The sequence below is a fragment of the Solanum dulcamara genome, chromosome 4, assembly GCF_947179165.1.
Source record: "Solanum dulcamara chromosome 4, daSolDulc1.2, whole genome shotgun sequence".
NCBI lineage: Eukaryota > Viridiplantae > Streptophyta > Magnoliopsida > Solanales > Solanaceae > Solanum > Solanum dulcamara.
The window spans coordinates 26,870,746-26,890,371 of record NC_077240.1 but is presented as its reverse complement, the minus strand read 5'-3'; the positions used below and the strand labels follow the sequence as shown (position 1 = coordinate 26,890,371).

At 38.5% G+C, this 19,626-nt stretch overlaps 2 long non-coding RNA genes across 3 annotated transcripts; both read right to left on the bottom strand.

Moving 5' to 3' along the window:
- Positions 1–1,729: 1,729 nt before the first annotated feature.
- LOC129884910 (uncharacterized) lies at positions 1,730–4,114 on the bottom strand. The gene is made up of 3 exons (XR_008766003.1): positions 3,775–4,114; positions 2,869–2,910; positions 1,730–2,033 (listed from the first exon to the last, which is right to left on the bottom strand). It is a non-coding gene; the product is annotated as an uncharacterized LOC129884910 (long non-coding RNA).
- A 5,636-nt stretch (positions 4,115–9,750) lies between these two features.
- Positions 9,751–12,387, bottom strand: LOC129884909 (uncharacterized). Of its 2 annotated transcripts, XR_008766001.1 has the most exons (3): positions 11,857–12,387; positions 10,951–10,992; positions 9,751–10,115 (listed from the first exon to the last, which is right to left on the bottom strand). It is a non-coding gene; the product is annotated as an uncharacterized LOC129884909 (long non-coding RNA). The 2 variants fall into 2 exon arrangements; XR_008766002.1 differs by lacking the exon at positions 10,951–10,992.
- Positions 12,388–19,626: the final 7,239 nt, after the last annotated feature.

Here is a 19,626-nt window from a genome sequence, read left to right as displayed (position 1 = left end):
TTCCAAAAATTTTGCCAAAATTTCAAATGTTCGTTTGTTTTAATTATTAATTTCGTACATACATAAAATAAAATATGCAAAAAAATGTATTGTTCTTGACGACTTAAATGAACTAGCAAACATATTTGTTATTATCTATGACCATATTTTTTTGGATACTACTTTACCAAATTTAAATCATACTAAATTATTCTCCTAATTAGACATGTTTGACCCAATAAAATTGGTCAACCTAAGGTCAAATGATAAATATCTATTTGGTATATTTAAAAAATAATAAATATCTATTTGGTATCTAATACACCCTCATATAGTTTCATGCCAAAATAGTTGGTATTGACAACTAAGAATTCTCAATTTAAACTATTCAAAAATTTACATAATCTAAATTTTTCCTATAAATAGGACTCAATTTAGGGAAAGAACACACAACATCAATAAAGCCATTTGATCCTCATCCCAAAAAACACATTTCTCCTCTTCTTTAGCTAATAAAAGGAAAATAGGGTAAAGAAAATCAAGAATAGGATGTTTGAATTGTTGAAGTGAAATGGTATTCGTACTGACATGAACCCTTACAATCCCAATGTTGATGGAGAGGGTTCTACATCAAATGACCTTCAACCCATTGCTCGATCGATGGTACCTGGTGGGACCATCTCTGAGGGGCAAACGACTTCTCTGTTGGCTCCTTCTGGTGGTATAGCATCAGTGGTTCTACGGGTGGCTCCATCCACAGTTCTTGTCAGACCAACGTTGATGCGAGCCAAGTTACATCAAGACCATCCACTAGGAGTCAAGATTAAGTGGTTATCAATTTTTTATTTTATTTCTTGTTCTTAGTTTAGTGTTTCAATTCTTAGTTCTATATTGTATCACTTGTTATCAAATATGAATAAAATTTGTTCGCACAAATCTAGTATTGGGCTTAATTAAAAAATGAAATATTAATTTCAATAATTTTTTGTTTATTATTTTTTACACTAAATTATATTCTTTAGTGTTATTGAGTCTAGATCTAAAATTTTAGGTCATTTGGAGGTGATTTGAGACAAACATCATTGTTGGATAGAAGAACTTGATTTTGAATATTCAGTAGGGTTTTGAGTTTCAGAGTTACTGTACTTTGTTTGCCTTATGATATGGATCAAGAACCTAAATTTTGAGGAAATTTCAAGGGGTTTTCAAAAATCTTAGAATTTAGTCTCTATCATGCATTGTGCATGTTGCACACTATTGTGAGAAGTTAAATAGTTGGAGGGTAGAAGTGTCATTCTACCAAAAATTAGTTAGTAGAACTAACAAGTTGTTAAATCTGTTAGTGTAACTAATTTCAGTTAACAAGTATAATATAGTGTGTATATATATACACTAATTGTAATTGGAAGATGTAGCTGAAAAATAAAAATATCTTTGCCTCTCTCACTTTACTCTTCAGTTCTCTGCCTTCTCTCTTCTCCTTCATCTTCATCTTCATCTTCTTCTTCTTTCTTTCTTCAATTTGTACAGCTCATGCTTTTCTTCATGGTATCAGAGCAGGACGGCACAGCTGTCACGACCTAGCCCCGTAGGCCGTGACTAGTGTCCGAATTGGACACTCGTATACACACATATTATCTTTTGTCAATCGACAATTAAACACGATATAGAATTTATATGGGTAGCACGTTGTCTCAAACTGTTACTTATATATATACCAAAATTAGCTATTTCTTGGGGAGTCTTAATTGTCAAAAATAAGATAACATAATACGTAAGCCGACAAGGCTTTCACTCCGAATGTAAATGTCCAAAAACATATGCCATACTAGTACATCAGATAATATCTACATACAACCCACTCATGTGTCTACAGACCTCTAAGAGGATTAACAATAGCATATGACGAGACAGGGCCCCGCCGTACCCCCAAAATACACAAATATATACATTATAAGGATTAGTACCAAAAGTTTAGGCTCCGAGACAATGGAGCACTTCAACCCGTTGAGTAGAATCCTAAGGTGGCGGCTCTCCAAAATAAGTATCTGTACCTGCGGGCACGAAACGCAGCCCGCCGAAGAAGGGGGTCAGTACGAAATATGTACCGAGTATATAAAGCATAAAATATCGTAAAGGAGATCACATCTGAAATAAAGATTCAGGAGTCAAGTGTCATAATCAATAAATCACTGTACCTGTGTTATAAAATAAAGACATGCATATCATCATCATATATCGTACCTGGCCCGTTATGGGACTCGGTATCACAATTATATCAATATATCGTCATATGTATATATATACCATACCCGGCCCTCTAGCAAGGAACTCGGTGAATAGAGTAGTGTACACTGATACCGTACCCGGCCCATTATGGGACTCGGTGCCATAATCATATCGTCATATCATTATAATATCATATTATCATATCACGTACCCGGCCCTCTAGTAAGGGACTCGGTGAATAATGTAGTGGAATCCATACATGATAACATACCCGGCCTATCGTAGGACTCGGTGAATAATACCATAACAGCATGCACGAATAAGATATCATTAGCAACCTTGTGAAATTTAATCATTATCGGAGACTTAATAGAATAAGCAAAACAGACCATCATTTGAAAACCAAGACAATAGTCATTATAAATCACACTAATTATGGATTATACTAAAATATGAATTATACCACAACATGAGTTATACCAACTAGGATGGCTGGAATTATACACATGAGTCAAGACATAACAATATAAATTTTGAAAATCAAGAACGGTAGCCATCCGAGTATATCTACGAATAAGAGTTTCTTTGGAATTTAAGCATACGTCATTCGTTCGTTTCATATGGATCATGCCAAAAGAAGAAAATGTTAACTTTACATACCTTTAGCGTTTATACGTATATGTTGTCCAATATTGTCTCAACCTATATTAAAACGTTAAGCACTATGATTAAGCTATGGACAAGAATAAAACGTAGTCTATCGTTAGTAGGTTATTTCTAAAAAAAATTGGACAGCACCTCCCCTATACCACTCACTTTTCCCACTTTCAAACCAGCCATATAATCATCAACCAACATCAACAATCCAAAATATTGACACAAAATAAGATTTATTATTCATGTTACCAAAGCAGTAAATTCGGAAAGTCAAGTAACTCACGTTGTATCTAAAATTTGAAAATGAAAACGGCAAAACTGGACTTTATAACCTTCATGAAACATTTAGATCTCTGTATTAAGTTTCCAATGCAAAAGAAATCAACTCAAAATTCATTTTCTACAAAGAGATATCATCAAAATACGAACAGCTATACATGAAGGAATTTTCAATCCAGAATCTGGACAGAATTTGTCTTAAGGTTCATGCTCAGTTTTCGACATCATAACAGCAGATATAGACTAAGACATAAACATAAGAGTTGTAGGTACGTGTATTAGCTTTCCAAAACATGTTTAATATCTAAAATCGAAGGTCTACACAATGAGATATTCCAGAATTACTACCAGCTACTCAATTCCAAAAACGGGTTTGAACATTCACAATCTTCATACACCTTTTTCCTCCAAATTCAAGAACAACAACTCATCAACAACATCAAAACAATATCAAACATTATTATACATCATCACTAAGATAATTCCATCTATTTAATCTACCTAAATCAACCCTTTAACCCATAACTCTCAACAAATCACCAAACTAGTTTATAACACTATTTTCTCCGTTCTAATCCGTTAAAACTCTAACTAAACTTATTAACAATGAAAAGGAGACTTTAATATTACCTTAAATTTGCAGCACCACATAAAAGCTTCTCCTTATTGGCTGATTTCTAGCTCAAATTGAAGCCAACGCGACGTACAACAATTTTCTCTTCAAGAGCTTTGAGATTCGGGGCTTTAATTGTGGTGGATGTTGGTGTTTCTCTCTAGCTTTCCCTTATCTTACTCTCTCTGGAAATTTCCAGATATTTCTTGGTCTAAACTATGAAGGAAGACATAGAATTTTGATTAATTTCGTGGGTATTGGGCCTGACCCGAATTAAAATTGGGTTGGGCCGAATTCACTATTTAGTTTGGCCTGTCAGACTTAAAACGTCTATATCTTATTACTCCGATATCACATTTCGTCCCACGACCTATGGTTGGAAAGATATTTCAATTATCTACAACTTTCATGTTGAGAGGTTTCCCAAATTCTCAAATTATAAAGAGGTTATGGCCTCCCAAAGTCAGCTTACCCGAAACGTAACTTTAAGAAAAACATATTTGATGGCTTCTATTTTGATTTGGCTTAAGGGTCCTTCTTGAGATGTATTTTACTACACATAAATTATTCATATAACTTGGCATCTACAACAAATCATGTCCTTTTAAATTCAAAATTAAAAGTCCTTGAATTTATAATCGTTAGCGTACGAATAATCCAAAATGCAAAAATACGGAATGTAACATTCTTCCCCCCTTTAGAACATTCGTCCTCGAATGTTAAACCCGCCTCATAAAGTCTTATAAGAAATTTGGGGGAATAGTCTTTTTTTTTGCAACAACAAATAGTTTCATATGTCAATCAATATAATTAATCGAGAGGTTTAGATTACCTGTAGGCGTAGAAAACAAGTGAGGATACTTATCCTTCATCTCTTCCTCGGCTTCCCAGGTCATCTCTTCTCTATTGTTATTTCACCACAATACTTTGACGGAAGCCACATCCTTAGTACGTAACCTTCTGACTTGGCGATCAAGTATAGCTATAGGGTTTTCCTCGTAAGAAAGCTCCTCCGTCACCTGGATATCATCCATGGGGAATACTTTAGAAGGATCACCAATGCATTTGCGAAGCATCGACACGTGAAAAACAGGGTGCACTGCTTCCAAATCAGATGGTAGGTCCAACTCGTATGCAACCTTGCCTATTCTACGAGTAACCTGATAAGGGCCAATGTAGCGCGGGCTAAGCTTTCCTTTCTTACCGAATCTCATTACCCCCTTCATGGGTGACACCTTCAAAAACACCCAATCACTAACCTGAAACTCTAAGGGTCGACGTCGATTGTCTGCATATGATTTCTGTCGACTCTGGGCTGCTAATAACCTTTCCCGAATAAGCTTCACTTTATCAACAGCTTGTTGAATCATATCGGGTCTGATTAACTTAGCCTCACCAATATCAAACCAGCCAATAGGTGACTTACACTTCCTGCCATATAAAGCCTCATACGGTGCCATCTGAATGCTAGAATGGTAGCTGTTATTATAGGCAAACTCAATAAGTGGCAGATGGTCATCCCAACTACCTCTAAAGTCAATAATACAGGCCCGTAACATATCTTCTAGCGTCTGAATAGTGCGTTCAGCCTGCCCATCAGTCTGAGGGTGAAATGCTGTACTAAGATTTATTTGTGTTCCCAATCCCTTCTGAAATGATCTCCAGAAGCTAGCTGTAAACTGAGCCCCTCTGTCTGAGATAATAGATATGGGAATCCCATGAAGTCTTACTATCTCTTTGATATATAACCTTGCATAGTCCTCCGCTGAATATGTAGTTCTAACCGGAAGAAAGTGGGCTGATTTTGTCAGCCTATCTACAATCACCCATATGGAATCATACTTCCGTGGAGTGCGAGGTAAGCCTGTAATAAAATCCATATTAATTGCTTCCCACTTCCAAGTCGGGATTTCTATCTCTTGTAATAGTCCACCAGGCTTCTGATGCTCAATTTTAACTTGTTGGCAGTTTGGGCACTGGGCTACAAACTTTGCTATATCCTTCTTCATGCCATTCCACCAGTATAAACATCTAAGGTCATGATACATCTTTGTCGACCCTGGATGCACAGAATACCGGGCATAGTGTGCCTCTCCCAAAACCTGTTGTCGTAGCCCTATAATCTCAGGTACGCATAATCTGCCTCTATATCTTAGCACTCCATCAGGTGTGACCTCGAATGGGGTCCTTTCCTTTTGAAGGGTTTCATCTCGGTACTGTGCCAGAATAGGGTCTTCATACTGGCGTTGCTTTACCGCTTCTATGATAGAGGATTCAGCAACTCCTCGAATAAAAACTCTACCATCACTAGAATCAGCCAAACGGACTCCAAGGTTAGCTAACTGGCAAATATCACGGATTATCTTTTCTCGTTCTGGTTGTACATCTGCCAGGCTACCCATGGATTTACGGCTAAGTGCATCTGCTACAACATTTGCTTTCCCTGGGTGGTATAGAATATTAACATCATAATCTTTCAGCAACTCTAGCCACCTTCTCTGTCGCAAATTCAGGTCCTTCTGCTTAAAGATGTATTGGAGACTTTTGTGGTCCGTATAGATATCAATATGTACACCATATAAATAATGCCTCCATAGTTTCAAAGCATGAATTACTGCTGCTAATTCCAGATCATGAGTTGGATAATTTCTTTCGTGTTTCCTTAACTGTCGGGAGGCATAAGCTATGACTCTACCATGTTGCATCAATACACATCCTAACCCAACACCAGAAGCATCACAATAAATAACATAGCCATCTGGTCCTTCAGGAAGGGTTAGAACTGGGGCCGTAGTCAACTTGTCTTTCAGCAACTGAAAGCTTTGTTCACAGGCATCGGTCCACTAGAACTTAACGGCCTTTTGAGTTAGCCTTGTTAAAGGTGCTGAAATTGAAGCAAATTTCTCAACGAATCTCCTGTAATATCCTGCTAGCCCAAGAAAACTACGTACCTCAGTAGGTGTCGTAGGTCTAGGCCAAGTCTTTACGACCTCGATTTTCTGTGTATCTACTCGAATACCATCAGCTCCAATAATGTGCCCCAAGAATGCTACTGAAGTCAACCAGAATTCACATTTAGAAAATTTAGCATACAACTTCTGGTGCTGGAGCACCCCAAGTACCTTCCTCAAATGATCTACGTGCTCCCCTTCCGATCGTGAGTAGACCAGAATATCATCAATAAATACAATCACGAACAGGTCTAGGAATGGCTTGAACACTCGGTTCATAAGATCCATAAACACTGCTGGGGCATTGGTCAGCCCAAAAGACATCACCCGAAACTCATAATGCCCGTATCGGGTCCTAAACGCAGTCTTTGGAATATCTGCCTCCTTTACCCGTACCTGGTGATAGCCTGACCGCAAGTCTATTTTTGAAAAACACTTAGCACCTTGCAATTGGTCAAATAAATCATCAATCCTGGGGAGAGGATATCTATTCTTTATTGTCACCTTGTTCAACTGCCTATAATCAATACACATTCGTAGTGACCCATCTTTCTTTCTTACGAATAATACCGGTGCTCCCCAAGGTGATATACTGGGCCTAATGAAGCCTTTTTCTAATAGGTCTCGCAGTTGCTCCTTCAACTCCTTCAGTTCTGCGGGTGCCATTCTGTAGGGAGGAATAGATATAGGCTGGGTATCTGGCAATATATCTATATTGAAATCTATCTCCCGCTCAGGAGGAAGACCTGGAAGTTCATCTGGGAATACATCTGTAAATTCGTTAACTACCGGAACTGACTGAAGAGTCGATTCCTCTGCTTCCAAGTTATGGACACGAACCAGATGATAAATATAACCCTTTCTAACCATTTTCCTTGCCTTGAGGTATGAAATAAACTTACCCCTCGGTGATGCTGTATTGCCCATCCATTCTATGACTGGTTCTCCTGGGAATTGGAATCGAACTACTTTTTCTCTACAATCAACATTAGCATAACAAGAAGCTAGCCAATCCATGCCCATAATAACATCAAATTCTGTCATAGCTAACTCTACCAAATCTGCCTTGGTGTGTTGACTATATATAATCACCGAACAATCTCTATATACTTTGTTGGCTATAACAGAATCTCCTATCGGTGTAGCTACCTCAAATGGTTCTATTGATTCAGATTTTATTCCGATTCTACTAGCAACAAAGGGAGATATATATGATAAGGTGGAACCTGGATCTATCAATGCATATACATCCTGCAAGAAAATCGATAATATACATGTAACTACATTTGGCGATGCCTCCTGGTCTTGTCTACTAGCCAAGGCATATATGCGGTTTGAAGGACCGCTAGAACTGAAAGATCCACCACGGCCTCTACCACGGCCTGCTGTTATCTGAATACCCTGCCCCACAGGGCGCATAGCTACAGAAGAAGATGAGCCAACAACTGACCCAGTAGGCTGAGCTGCACCACTTAAATTACCCCTAAATGGACACTCCCTCATAATATGGCCTTGACGGCCGCAAGTAAAGCATGCACCTGTAGAAAAACGACATTCTCTAAAATGTGACCTACCACAACGAGGACACCGAGGCAAATGTGGTCTCGACTGACGCGAACCCCTGTTTATCTGTGAACTTGAAACCCTGGAGCTCTGACCGGATCCTGAATACCCTGTGCTATCGAATCTACTACCTTTGAATTGTGGGGGTGCACTCCGGGCTGGCTGAGAAGGATATCTACTGTACTGCTGAGGCTGCCCGCCTTGAAATTCCCCAGAATAACTAGCTGATCTAGCTCTTTTACGCTGGCCTCTATCATGATCTCTATCGGGCTGACGCCCTCTGTGCCGATCTTCTACCCCCTGTGCATATGCCTGTACCCGAGCAATGTCCATACCTGGCTGAGAAGCCATTGCCATACAGCTATCAATCAAATAACGATCCAGCCCCATCACATACCGATGCACTCTATCAGCCATGTCAGCTACAATAGCTGGCGCATGTCTCGCCAATGAGTCAAACTCAAGGCTATAATCTCTGATGCTCCTGCCATTCTGCCTCAATTGTAAAAACCTGTCTACTCTGGCTCGTCTCATCTCTGGAGGTAGAAAGTGGCCAAGGAAGGCCTCCACAAATTCACCCCACACCGCTGGAGGAGCACCCTCGCCCCTAGATAACTCCCATGACTCATACCAATTAACAGCTACATCACGCAGCCGATAGGAAGCTAACTCAATAGACTCTGTCTCAGAAGCCTTAATTATCCTCAACGTACGCTGCACTTGTCGGATAAACTCCTGCGGGTCATCCCCGGGCCTTGACCCATAGAACTCTGGAGGATTACAAGTCAAGAAATCACGAGCCCTTAAACTATCATGTCTATCAGCATAGTCAACCCCTAACCCATGCCTGCGAGCCTGCCCTGTCGCTATTCTGGTCAGCAACTGAACTGCATCTCTCATAGCCCTGTCCTCTGCCCCTGGCTGAAGAGCTGGAGGCTCAGGTACTGGAGCCTCTGGAGCTGGCGGTGAAGCAACCCCCCGATCCATAGTGTTAGTTGCTGCTTCTCTCTCCTCATATGGCGGTGTAGTAGAGCTCGCCGACTGGAGCACAACCTCAGGCATAGACTGGGCACGGGCCCTAGTAATCCTCGGGGTCCGACTAGTCTCTCCTACTACTGACTTTCCCTTTTGGGCAGCTGTCGCTTTTCTTGGAGGCATCGCTGTAAATATAATAGTATGTTAGGGGGAAATTATCCTGATAATACAGCTCTATCGCACGATTTAAAGTAAAAGAAATGATAACATCCTAAATGTCCTGTAGCCTCCTGTTTATAGATGTGGTGCACAACACACCGATAAACAAGACTCTACTAGACACGGTCTGTAGACATTTCGAGGATGAATTGCTCTGATACCACTTTTGTCACGACCTAGCCCCGTAGGCCGTGACTAGTGTTCGAATTGGACACTCGTATACACACATATTATCTTTTGTCAATCGACAATTAAACACGATATAGAATTTATATGGGTAGCATGTTATCTCAAACTGTCACTTATATATATACCAAAATTAGCTATTTCTTGGGGAGTCTTAATTGTCAAAAATAAGATAACATAATACGTAAGCCGACAAGGCTTTCACTCCGAATGTAAATGTCCAAAAACATATGCCATACTAGTACATCAGACAATATCTACATACAACCCACTCATGTGTCTACAGACCTCTAAGAGGATTAACAATAGCATATGACGAGACAGGGCCCCGCCGTACCCCCAAAATACACAAATATATACATTATAAGGATTAGTACCAAAAGTTTAGGCTCCGAGACAATGGAGCACTTCAACCCGTTGAGTAGAATCCTAAGGTGGCGGCTCTCCAAAATAAGTATCTGTACCTGCAGGCACGAAACGCAGCCCGCCGAAGAAGGGGGTCAGTACGAAATATGTACCGAGTATATAAAGCATAAAATATCGTAAAGGAGATCACATCTGAAATAAAGATTCAGGAGTCAAGTGTCATAATCAATAAATCACTGTACCTGTGTTATAAAATAAAGACATGCATATCATCATCATATATCGTACCTGGCCCGTTATGGGACTCGGTATCACAATTATATCAATATATCGTCATATGTATATATATACCATACCCGGCCCTCTAGCAAGGAACTCGGTGAATAGAGTAGTGTACACTGATACCGTACCCGGCCCATTATGGGACTCGGTGCCATAATCATATCGTCATATCATTATAATATCATATTATCATATCACGTACCCGGCCCTCTAGTAAGGGACTCGGTGAATAATGTAGTGGAATCCATACATGATAACATACCCGGCCTATCGTAGGACTCGGTGAATAATACCATAACAGCATGCACGAATAAGATATCATTAGCAACCTTGTGAAATTTAATCATTATCGGAGACTTAATAGAATAAGCAAAACAGACCATCATTTGAAAACCAAGACAATAGTCATTATAAATCACACTAATTATGGATTATACTAAAATATGAATTATACCACAACATGAGTTATACCAACTAGGATGGCTGGAATTATACACATGAGTCAAGACATAACAATATAAATTTTGAAAATCAAGAACGGTAGCCATCCGAGTATATCTACGAATAAGAGTTTCTTTGGAATTTAAGCATACGTCATTCGTTCGTTTCATATGGATCATGCCAAAAGAAGAAAATGTTAACTTTACATACCTTTAGCGTTTATACGTATATGTTGTCCAATATTGTCTCAACCTATATTAAAACGTTAAGCACTATGATTAAGCTATGGACAAGAATAAAACGTAGTCTATCGTTAGTAGGTTATTTCTAAAAAAAATTGGACAGTACCTCCCCTATACCACTCACTTTTCCCACTTTCAAACCAGCCATATAATCATCAACCAACATCAACAATCCAAAATATTGACACAAAATAAGATTTATTATTCATGTTACCAAAGCAGTAAATTCGGAAAGTCAAGTACCTCACGTTGTATCTAAAATTTGAAAATGAAAACGGCAAAACTGGACTTTATAACCTTCATGAAACATTTAGATCTCTGTCTTAAGTTTCCAATGCAAAAGAAATCAACTCAAAATTCATTTTCTACAAAGAGATATCATCAAAATACGAACAGCTATACATGAAGGAATTTTCAATCCAGAATCTGGACAGAATTTGTCTTAAGGTTCATGCTCAGTTTTCGAAATCATAACAGAAGATATAGACTAAGACATAAACATAAGAGTTGTAGGTACGTGTATTAGCTTTCTAAAACATGTTTAATATCTAAAATCGAAGGTCTACACAATGAGATATTCCAGAATTACTACCAGCTACTCAATTCCAAAAACGGGTTTGAACATTCACAATCTTCATACACCTTTTTCCTCCAAATTCAAGAACAACAACTCATCAACAACATCAAAACAATATCAAACATTATTATACATCATCACTAAGATAATTCCATCTATTTAATCTACCTAAATCAACCCTTTAACCCATAACTCTCAACAAATCACCAAACTAGTTTATAACACTATTTTCTCCGTTCTAATCCGTTAAAACTCTAACTAAACTTATTAACAATGAAAAGGAGACTTTAATATTACCTTAAATTTGCAGCACCACATAAAATCTTCTCCTTATTGGCTGATTTCTAGCTCAAATTGAAGCCAACGCGACGTACAACAATTTTCTCTTCAAGAGCTTTGAGATTCGGGGCTTTAATTGTGGTGGATGTTGGTGTTTCTCTCTAGCTTTCCCTTATCTTACTCTCTCTGGAAATTTCCAGATATTTCTTGGTCTAAACTATGAAGGAAGACATAGAATTTTGATTAATTTCGTGGGTATTGGGCCTGACCCGAATTAAAATTGGGTTGGGCCGAATTCACTATTTAGTTTGGCCTGTCAGACTTAAAACGTCTATATCTTATTACTCCGATATCACATTTCGTCCCACGACCTATGGTTGGAAAGATATTTCAATTATCTACAACTTTCATGTTGAGAGTTTTCCCAAATTCTCAAATTATAAAGAGGTTATGGCCTCCCGAAGTCAGCTTACCCGAAACGTAACTTTAAGAAAAACATATTTGATGGCTTCTATTTTGATTTGGCTTAAGGGTCCTTCTTGAGATGTATTTTACTACACATAAATTATTCATATAACTTGGCATCTACAACAAATCATGTCCTTTTAAATTCAAAATTAAAAGTCCTTGAATTTATAATCGTTAGCGTACGAATAATCCAAAATGCAAAAATACGGAATGTAGCTATCACTGTGAGAAGCTGAACCTCGATGTGGAGTCAAAGAGTCGCAATGACATTCACTGATTCATATGATGTTTCGTTGTTTTGTGTTTGACAGATCAACAGATCGGAGCTCCGATCTATGTTAAAATTTAGTGATTGTGTTACTGGTTGAAGAAATGGCAGGTGACACAGCGGCAGCAACAAGTTCACCTCAAAATCTCAACCAAATTCACCAACAAGCTAGTGTGCCAGCCTCCTCGAGTAGCAATATCACTCTAGGGCAAGGTATTAACTATAATCACCCATTCTTTCTTAGTCCTACAGATGTAAGTGGAGTTAGCATAATCTCCTTTCAACTGACTGGTGTTGAGAACTACACTCTGTGGAGTCGTTCAGTCAAGTTAGCCTTGTTAGGGAGGAACAAGTTGGGGCTGGTTGATGGAACATGCAGAAAGGACGTATACAGTGAAGAACTGTGGTGTCAATGGGAGAGGGTAAATGCAATTGTCTTGTCGTGGTTAATGAACTCAGTCTCAAAGAGTTTACTTAGTGGAATTGCATTTGCCTCAAGTGCATTGCAAGTGTGGCATGATCTACAAGAGAGATTTGATAGAGTAGATGGATCAAGGACTTACAGTTTACACAAAGAAATTGTTACTCTACAGCAGGGTACTAACTCTGTCTCAGTATATTATACGAAGCTGAAGGCATTGTGGGATGAATTTGAAGTGTTAGTGCCCTCACCTTGTTGCAACTGTGAAAAATCCAAAGGATTTGTAGCTCACATGAATAGACAAAAGCTGTATCAATTTCTAATGGGATTAAATGATTCATACATTCAGGCTAGGAGTCATATTCTCATGATAGATCCATTACCAACTATAAATCAAGCATATGCCATGATAGCAGGAGATGAGAGCCATAAATCTATAGTTACAAGCATTAATAATTTAGGCTTGCATTCATCTGTTCTAGACTCAGCTGCTATGTACTCTAGAGGTGGCAGTAGTTCAGGTGTAAGTAATAGTTACAGGAAGAATACACCTCTACTTTATGACTTTTATAAGTGTAGAGGCCATACCAAAGAATTCTGCTACAAGGTTGTTGGATATCCACCAGATTTTAAGTCCAAGAGGAAGGCACAAAGCACATATGCTGATACAAATGTCTCCAATCATACTCAGAAATCAGGCCAAGCTAATTTCTCTTATGGTTTGAATACAAATGTAACTAATGAATTAGTGTGTGGTAGGAATATTACAGGACAACACTTTCTAGACACAGCATCAACTGAAGCTTCTACTAAAACTCTGAGTCAGGCTGAGAAAGATGTCAAACAACTACTTCAAGGGTGCACATTCACAAAGGAATAATATGAACAGATACTCAAGATTATGAATCAACAGCCAGGAGCTACTGCATCTGCTACTATATCTGACTGTAATAAAGCAAATAATGCAGGTAAAGCCTTGTTTGTAACTGAAAACAGTGATGTGTGGATTGTGGATACAGGTGCAACAAATCACATGGTATCTAAGTTAGATATGTTACAAAAAGAATCTGTCCTCAAGCTTGACACTCCCAAGGATGTATGCTTACCAAATAGTGGTACTACACAAGTTACTCATATTGGCTCTTATAACCTATCAGCTAGAAGTATGATCACTAATATGTTTCATATACCTGAGTTCAAATATAACTTAATGTCTGTCAGAAAAATAACAAGGGAGTTAGGCTGCTCAGTCTCCTTCTTCCCTAATTTTTGTATTTTCCAGGAGCTTTACACTGGGAAGGTAAAGGAAATTGGTAAGGAAGAAGGAGGACTATACCTGCTGTGGAGACATTTAACTCAAGGTAGTGTCAATAATGTCAAGGAATCTGCTAATGCTGTTGATACAATTCCTTCAAATGGTAAGGAGTCAGACATGGAGCTATGGCATCAAAGGCTTGGACATCCCTCTTCTACAGTACTCTCAAAGATGTTTGCTGACAATAATATCACTATGTGTAAGTGTCTAAATGTTTAGTTTGCCCATTTGCAAAACAAACTAGACCTGTATTTCCTTCTAGCAGCATTAAAAGCAGTAGATGCTTTGACTTGATACATGTTGATCTCTGGGGACCCTATAATATAGCTACGTTTGATGGCAATAAATACTTTCTTACAATTATGGATGATTTTTCAAGAATGACCTGGTTATTTCTACTTAAACTTAAGTCAGATGTTTCTGTATCTCTTCAAATGTTTTTGCAATATGCAAAAACACAATTTGACAGGGTAGTACAGATTGTCAGATCTGATAATGGTACAGAATTTGTTAATTCTGTGTGCTGCAAATTGTTCCAAGAATGGGGCATTATTCATCAAAGGTCTTGCCCTTATACCCCTCAACAGAATGGTGTTGCTGAGAGGAAACATAGACACTTGCTGGAAGTGACAAGAGCCCTGAGATTTCAAGCCAAAATACCTATCAAATTTTGGGGCCACTGTGTTCTAGCTGCAGCCTATCTCATCAACAGACTCCCTAGCAGTGTAATTGGTTTTCAAACTCCCTATGAAAGACTATATGGCATCAAACCAGGGTTATCTCACTTAAAGACTCTTGGATGTCTGTCCTTTGCTAAAAACGTTGCTGAGCATGATAAACTTATGCCCAGGTCAAGGTTAGCAGCTCACATGGGCTACTCTGAAGTGCACAAGTGATATATTTTGTTTGACTTACTTAACAAATCATTATTTATCAGTACAGATGTTATTTTCAGGAAGGATATCTTCCTATTTGCCAATAAAGCTGATGCTGATTCACAACAGCTATTTGTAGACAGTTTACAAGAAGCAGATATGACCATTCCAGGTTTATCTACTATAGCTCCCATATCTTCTAACAATATTGATGAGAATCCAAGCCTTCATATAGGATGTGAGCATACTACTGTGGAGCATTCTGAGGATCAAATACATGTTGTAGATGGTGATGACTCTGGGGAATCAAGCCTTGTAGAAGTACCCCTTACTGAGGATCCTAGTGCTCCTAGAATATCTGTAAGATCTAAGCACCCTCCAACTTGGCTGAGGGACTTTGTTTCCCTAAACATAACCAGTGATGTTCACTATCCTTTATCCAACTATGTGAAATATTCTCATCTATCTCCCACATATCAGCATTATATTGCTGCTACTTCTACTATATCAAAACCTACCAGCTATGCAGATGCCATCAAGGATTCAAGATGGGTTGATGCTATGCAAGCAGAGATTCAAGCATTAGAAAACAATAATACTTGGAAGATCACTACCTTACCTGCAGGTAAAAGACCTATTGGTTGTAGGTGGGTTTATAAAATCAAATACAAGTCCACAGGTGAAGTAGAAAGATTCAAGGTCAGGTTAGTTGCCAAAGGATACAGTTAGTAAGAAGGTATTGACTACAAAGAGACATTTTCTCCAGTTGTAAAGATGGTCACAGTAAGATCTATTTTAGCTCTTGCTGCCTCCAACCAGTGCCACATCCATCAAATAAATGTGTTCAATGCATTTCTTCATGGGGACCTTGATGCTAAAATCTATATGCAACTTCCTCAGGGGTTTGTCAGTCAAGGGGAGAAGGTATGTAGACTAACAAAGTCCTTATATGGACTTAAGCAAGCCCCAAGACAGTGGAATCATAAGCTCACTGAGGCCCTTATCTCCCTTAAATTTAAACAGAGCCAATATGACCACTCACTATTCATCAGCAAATCAGAAACAGGAATTATACTTATACTTGTGTATGTAGATGACATGCTAATCACTGGAAGCTCATTGAGGTTAATAGAAGACACAAAGGAGGCTCTATAAAAGGCCTTCAAGATGAAAGACCTAGGGGAGCTTAAATATTTTCTGGGAATTGAGTTTACAAGATCCACAGAAGGGATACTAATGCATCAAAGGAAATATGCCCTTGAGCTTATAGCAGAAGTTGGAATGAGAGCAGCTAAACCAGCAGGAACACCTATAGATGTTAATGTTAAACTAACATCAAGGGAGTATGATCAACATGTGAAGAAAAGGCAAGAAGCAGATGATGATCCTCTAATAGATCAGGTCAGTTATCAGAAACTCATAGGGAAACTATTATATCTTCATATGACAAGACCAGATATTGCTTTCAGCACTCAGACACTAAGCCAGTTCCTGAGTCAACAAAAAAATCCCACATGGAAGCTGCACTAAGAGTGGTAAGGTACTTGAAGAAGCAACCTGGACAAGGAATACTACTGTCCAACAACCCAGACCATAAGATTACTACCTTTTGTGATGCTGATTGGGCCTCCTGTCCACTCACCAGGAAATATGTACCAGGGTTCATGATTGTGATTGGAAAATCCTTGGTTTCATGGAAAGCCAAGAAACAAACAACAGTATCAAAGAGTTCAGCTGAGGCTGAATATAGGAGCATGGCCTCCACTGTATCAGAATTGGTATGGATGCTTGGAATGCTGAAAGAAGTAGGAGCTAAAATTGAGCTCCCAATACAAGTTTACAGTGACAGCAAGGCTGCAATCCAAATTGCAGCAAATCCAGTCTATCACGAAAGAACAAAACACATCGAAATAGATTCTCACTTCATTAGAGAGAGGCTACAACAAGGTTTGATCAAGGTGGACTATCTATCTACTCAAGAACAACTTGCAGATATACTAACTAAAGGACTGTCCAGGATGCAGCATGAATATCTTCTATCCAAGCTAGGAGTTTTGAACATATTTGCACCTCCTAGCTTGAAGGGGAGTATTGTGAGAAGTTAAATAGTTGGAGGGTAGAAGTGTCATTCTACCAGAAATTAGTTAGTAGAACTAACAAGTTGTTAAATATGTTAGTGTAACTAATTTCAGTTAACAAGTATAATATAGTGTGTATATATATACACTAATTGTAATTGGAAGATGTAGCTGAAAAATAAAAATATCTTTGCCTCTCTCACTTTACTCTTCAGTTCTCTGCCTTCTCTCTTCTCCTTCATCTTCATCTTCATCTTCTTCTTCTTTCTTTCTTCAATTTGTACAGCTCATGTTTTTCTTCACATACACATACTAGTTACAATAAAAAAAGCCTTACATACACTTTTTCGATATAATTGTTTTCTTGGATAAGATAGAAAACATTATATTAATACTTAATATGCATTAGTATAAATTAAAGGGACGATATTATCACCAGCATTGTTCAGGGATGTGGGTGGATATGATAATATTCTAAGCATCTAAATTCAAAATTGACCAGATTAGCCTTGCATAAGTAGTTTCAATGTTGTCTGCTAAAAATGTAGCTAAAGAAAACATCAAATAACTCACCTACTTCCAAATAAAGTCCATACTGTTGCATTCTCTCTTCCTCCTCCACCAATGCATCTTCCACCTTATTTAGATTCCTAAATCTTTGGACAAATAGTCTTGTACTGATGAACTATGTCTGAAAATTTTGACCCTGCAATAATGTACCACTAAAACTACCATACATGCAAACCTACTTATCGTCATCTCTATGGGCGTGAAGATGAACCTACTCAATACTCTTTGCATAGTCAAGCACACTACTGAAAAGATGCCTGGTAGACACCAATTGTTCCATAGGCAAATAAAGCAGAGTAATCAACACTTTCACAAATCTCCTAACTCTCTTCTCATTTGTAAGTAGAATCATGTTTGACAAGCTAAGGCGTGAAACTTGGTCTCATACTCAGTGACTGGCATAGTTGCCTACTTGAGATCCTCAAACTGACCACTCAAGATCTCCATCAAAATACAAGGATATCTGAAGATCCTAAATTAGTAATTGATCAGGAGTCTAGGCCCAACTCTGATTTGAGACCCATCGTAAATGATAGGAAGGACTTTCATTTAGGTTTAAAATACAAACCATAGTATCCTATAATATTGGAGTATCTGCAAACCCTGTGGCACCTGGGTAGCCCTATCTCTTCCACCTTATGAAAAATATCCTTAACCTCGATATCTGGCCTAAGGGATTTTGCTGGACCATGACCCTGAGATGGTACAATAGCCTATGCCCTACCTCTGTCTCAACCTTGACCCCTTCCTCGAGGGCCCCCTAGCAATAGGTAAATACATTTCATCTTCAATCATAATTGATTTCGTCCTCACCATCTATGAGAAAATGAAACAAGGAAATTTAATAATCGATAGAATCAAGTATCTAATTGGTTGTATAGTTATCATTAAACATCATAGAACATGTTTAGGACTATTAGCGATATCTTAGTAAGCTCTTTTTTTAACATAGTTTTGACCTTTAAGGTGCATTGAATAGAGGTTTATGTGCATGTGGGACAAAGTCATTAATGTTGGGTGAATTTACACTCTCTTTAGTTGCGTTTTTCGCATGTTTATACTTTGGTTTAAGGATAATCAATATTAATATTCTTTACTCATTTAAATGTTGTGGATCTTGCTAAAGGTGTTTTTATGCATTGTAAATAAAAAGACCAAGAAATCAACTAAGTATGAAGCTAAAATGAAAGGACTTTGCCAAGCAGAGCTTAAAAGGCATAGAGGCTCGCGATGCGGGGGGTGGGTGGGTTCTAAATTCATCCCTTAAAGAATTTGACCCCCTGTTGAGTAACAACCAAATCGAGCAGAAGAGCCTTGTGGCACCAAGGGCAAAGAGAATGCCATTGCCTTTCCTTGTGAGGGGAGAAATCTATATGTATATACTGTTACAATCCGAACTAGGGCCTAGCGGGCGCATGCGTCGCTTCTAGCCCGGATTCTGACTTAGAGGCGTTTAGTCATAATTCAGTACACGGTAGCTTCGCTCCACTGGCTTTTCAACCAAGCGTGATGATACGTCGATTAAGATTCTCGAGTAAACCCCAACCAAGCATCTTAGTATATCAAGCACACATAAGGTAAGTAAACCAACAATAGGAAGTAAGTGATGGGTAAGTCTTAAAATAAAATCTAAAGATAAAGGTGAAGCATATGTCCGACTAAACGGACTTACACATTTTCTTTTCCTAAACATGCCTTTACTATACTAACATAGGTGGGGGCGTAGAACAAGCCACTAGCTCACCCTAACGAGAAAAGAAACGTTCTCAAAATAACAACATAGTCTAGAGGTG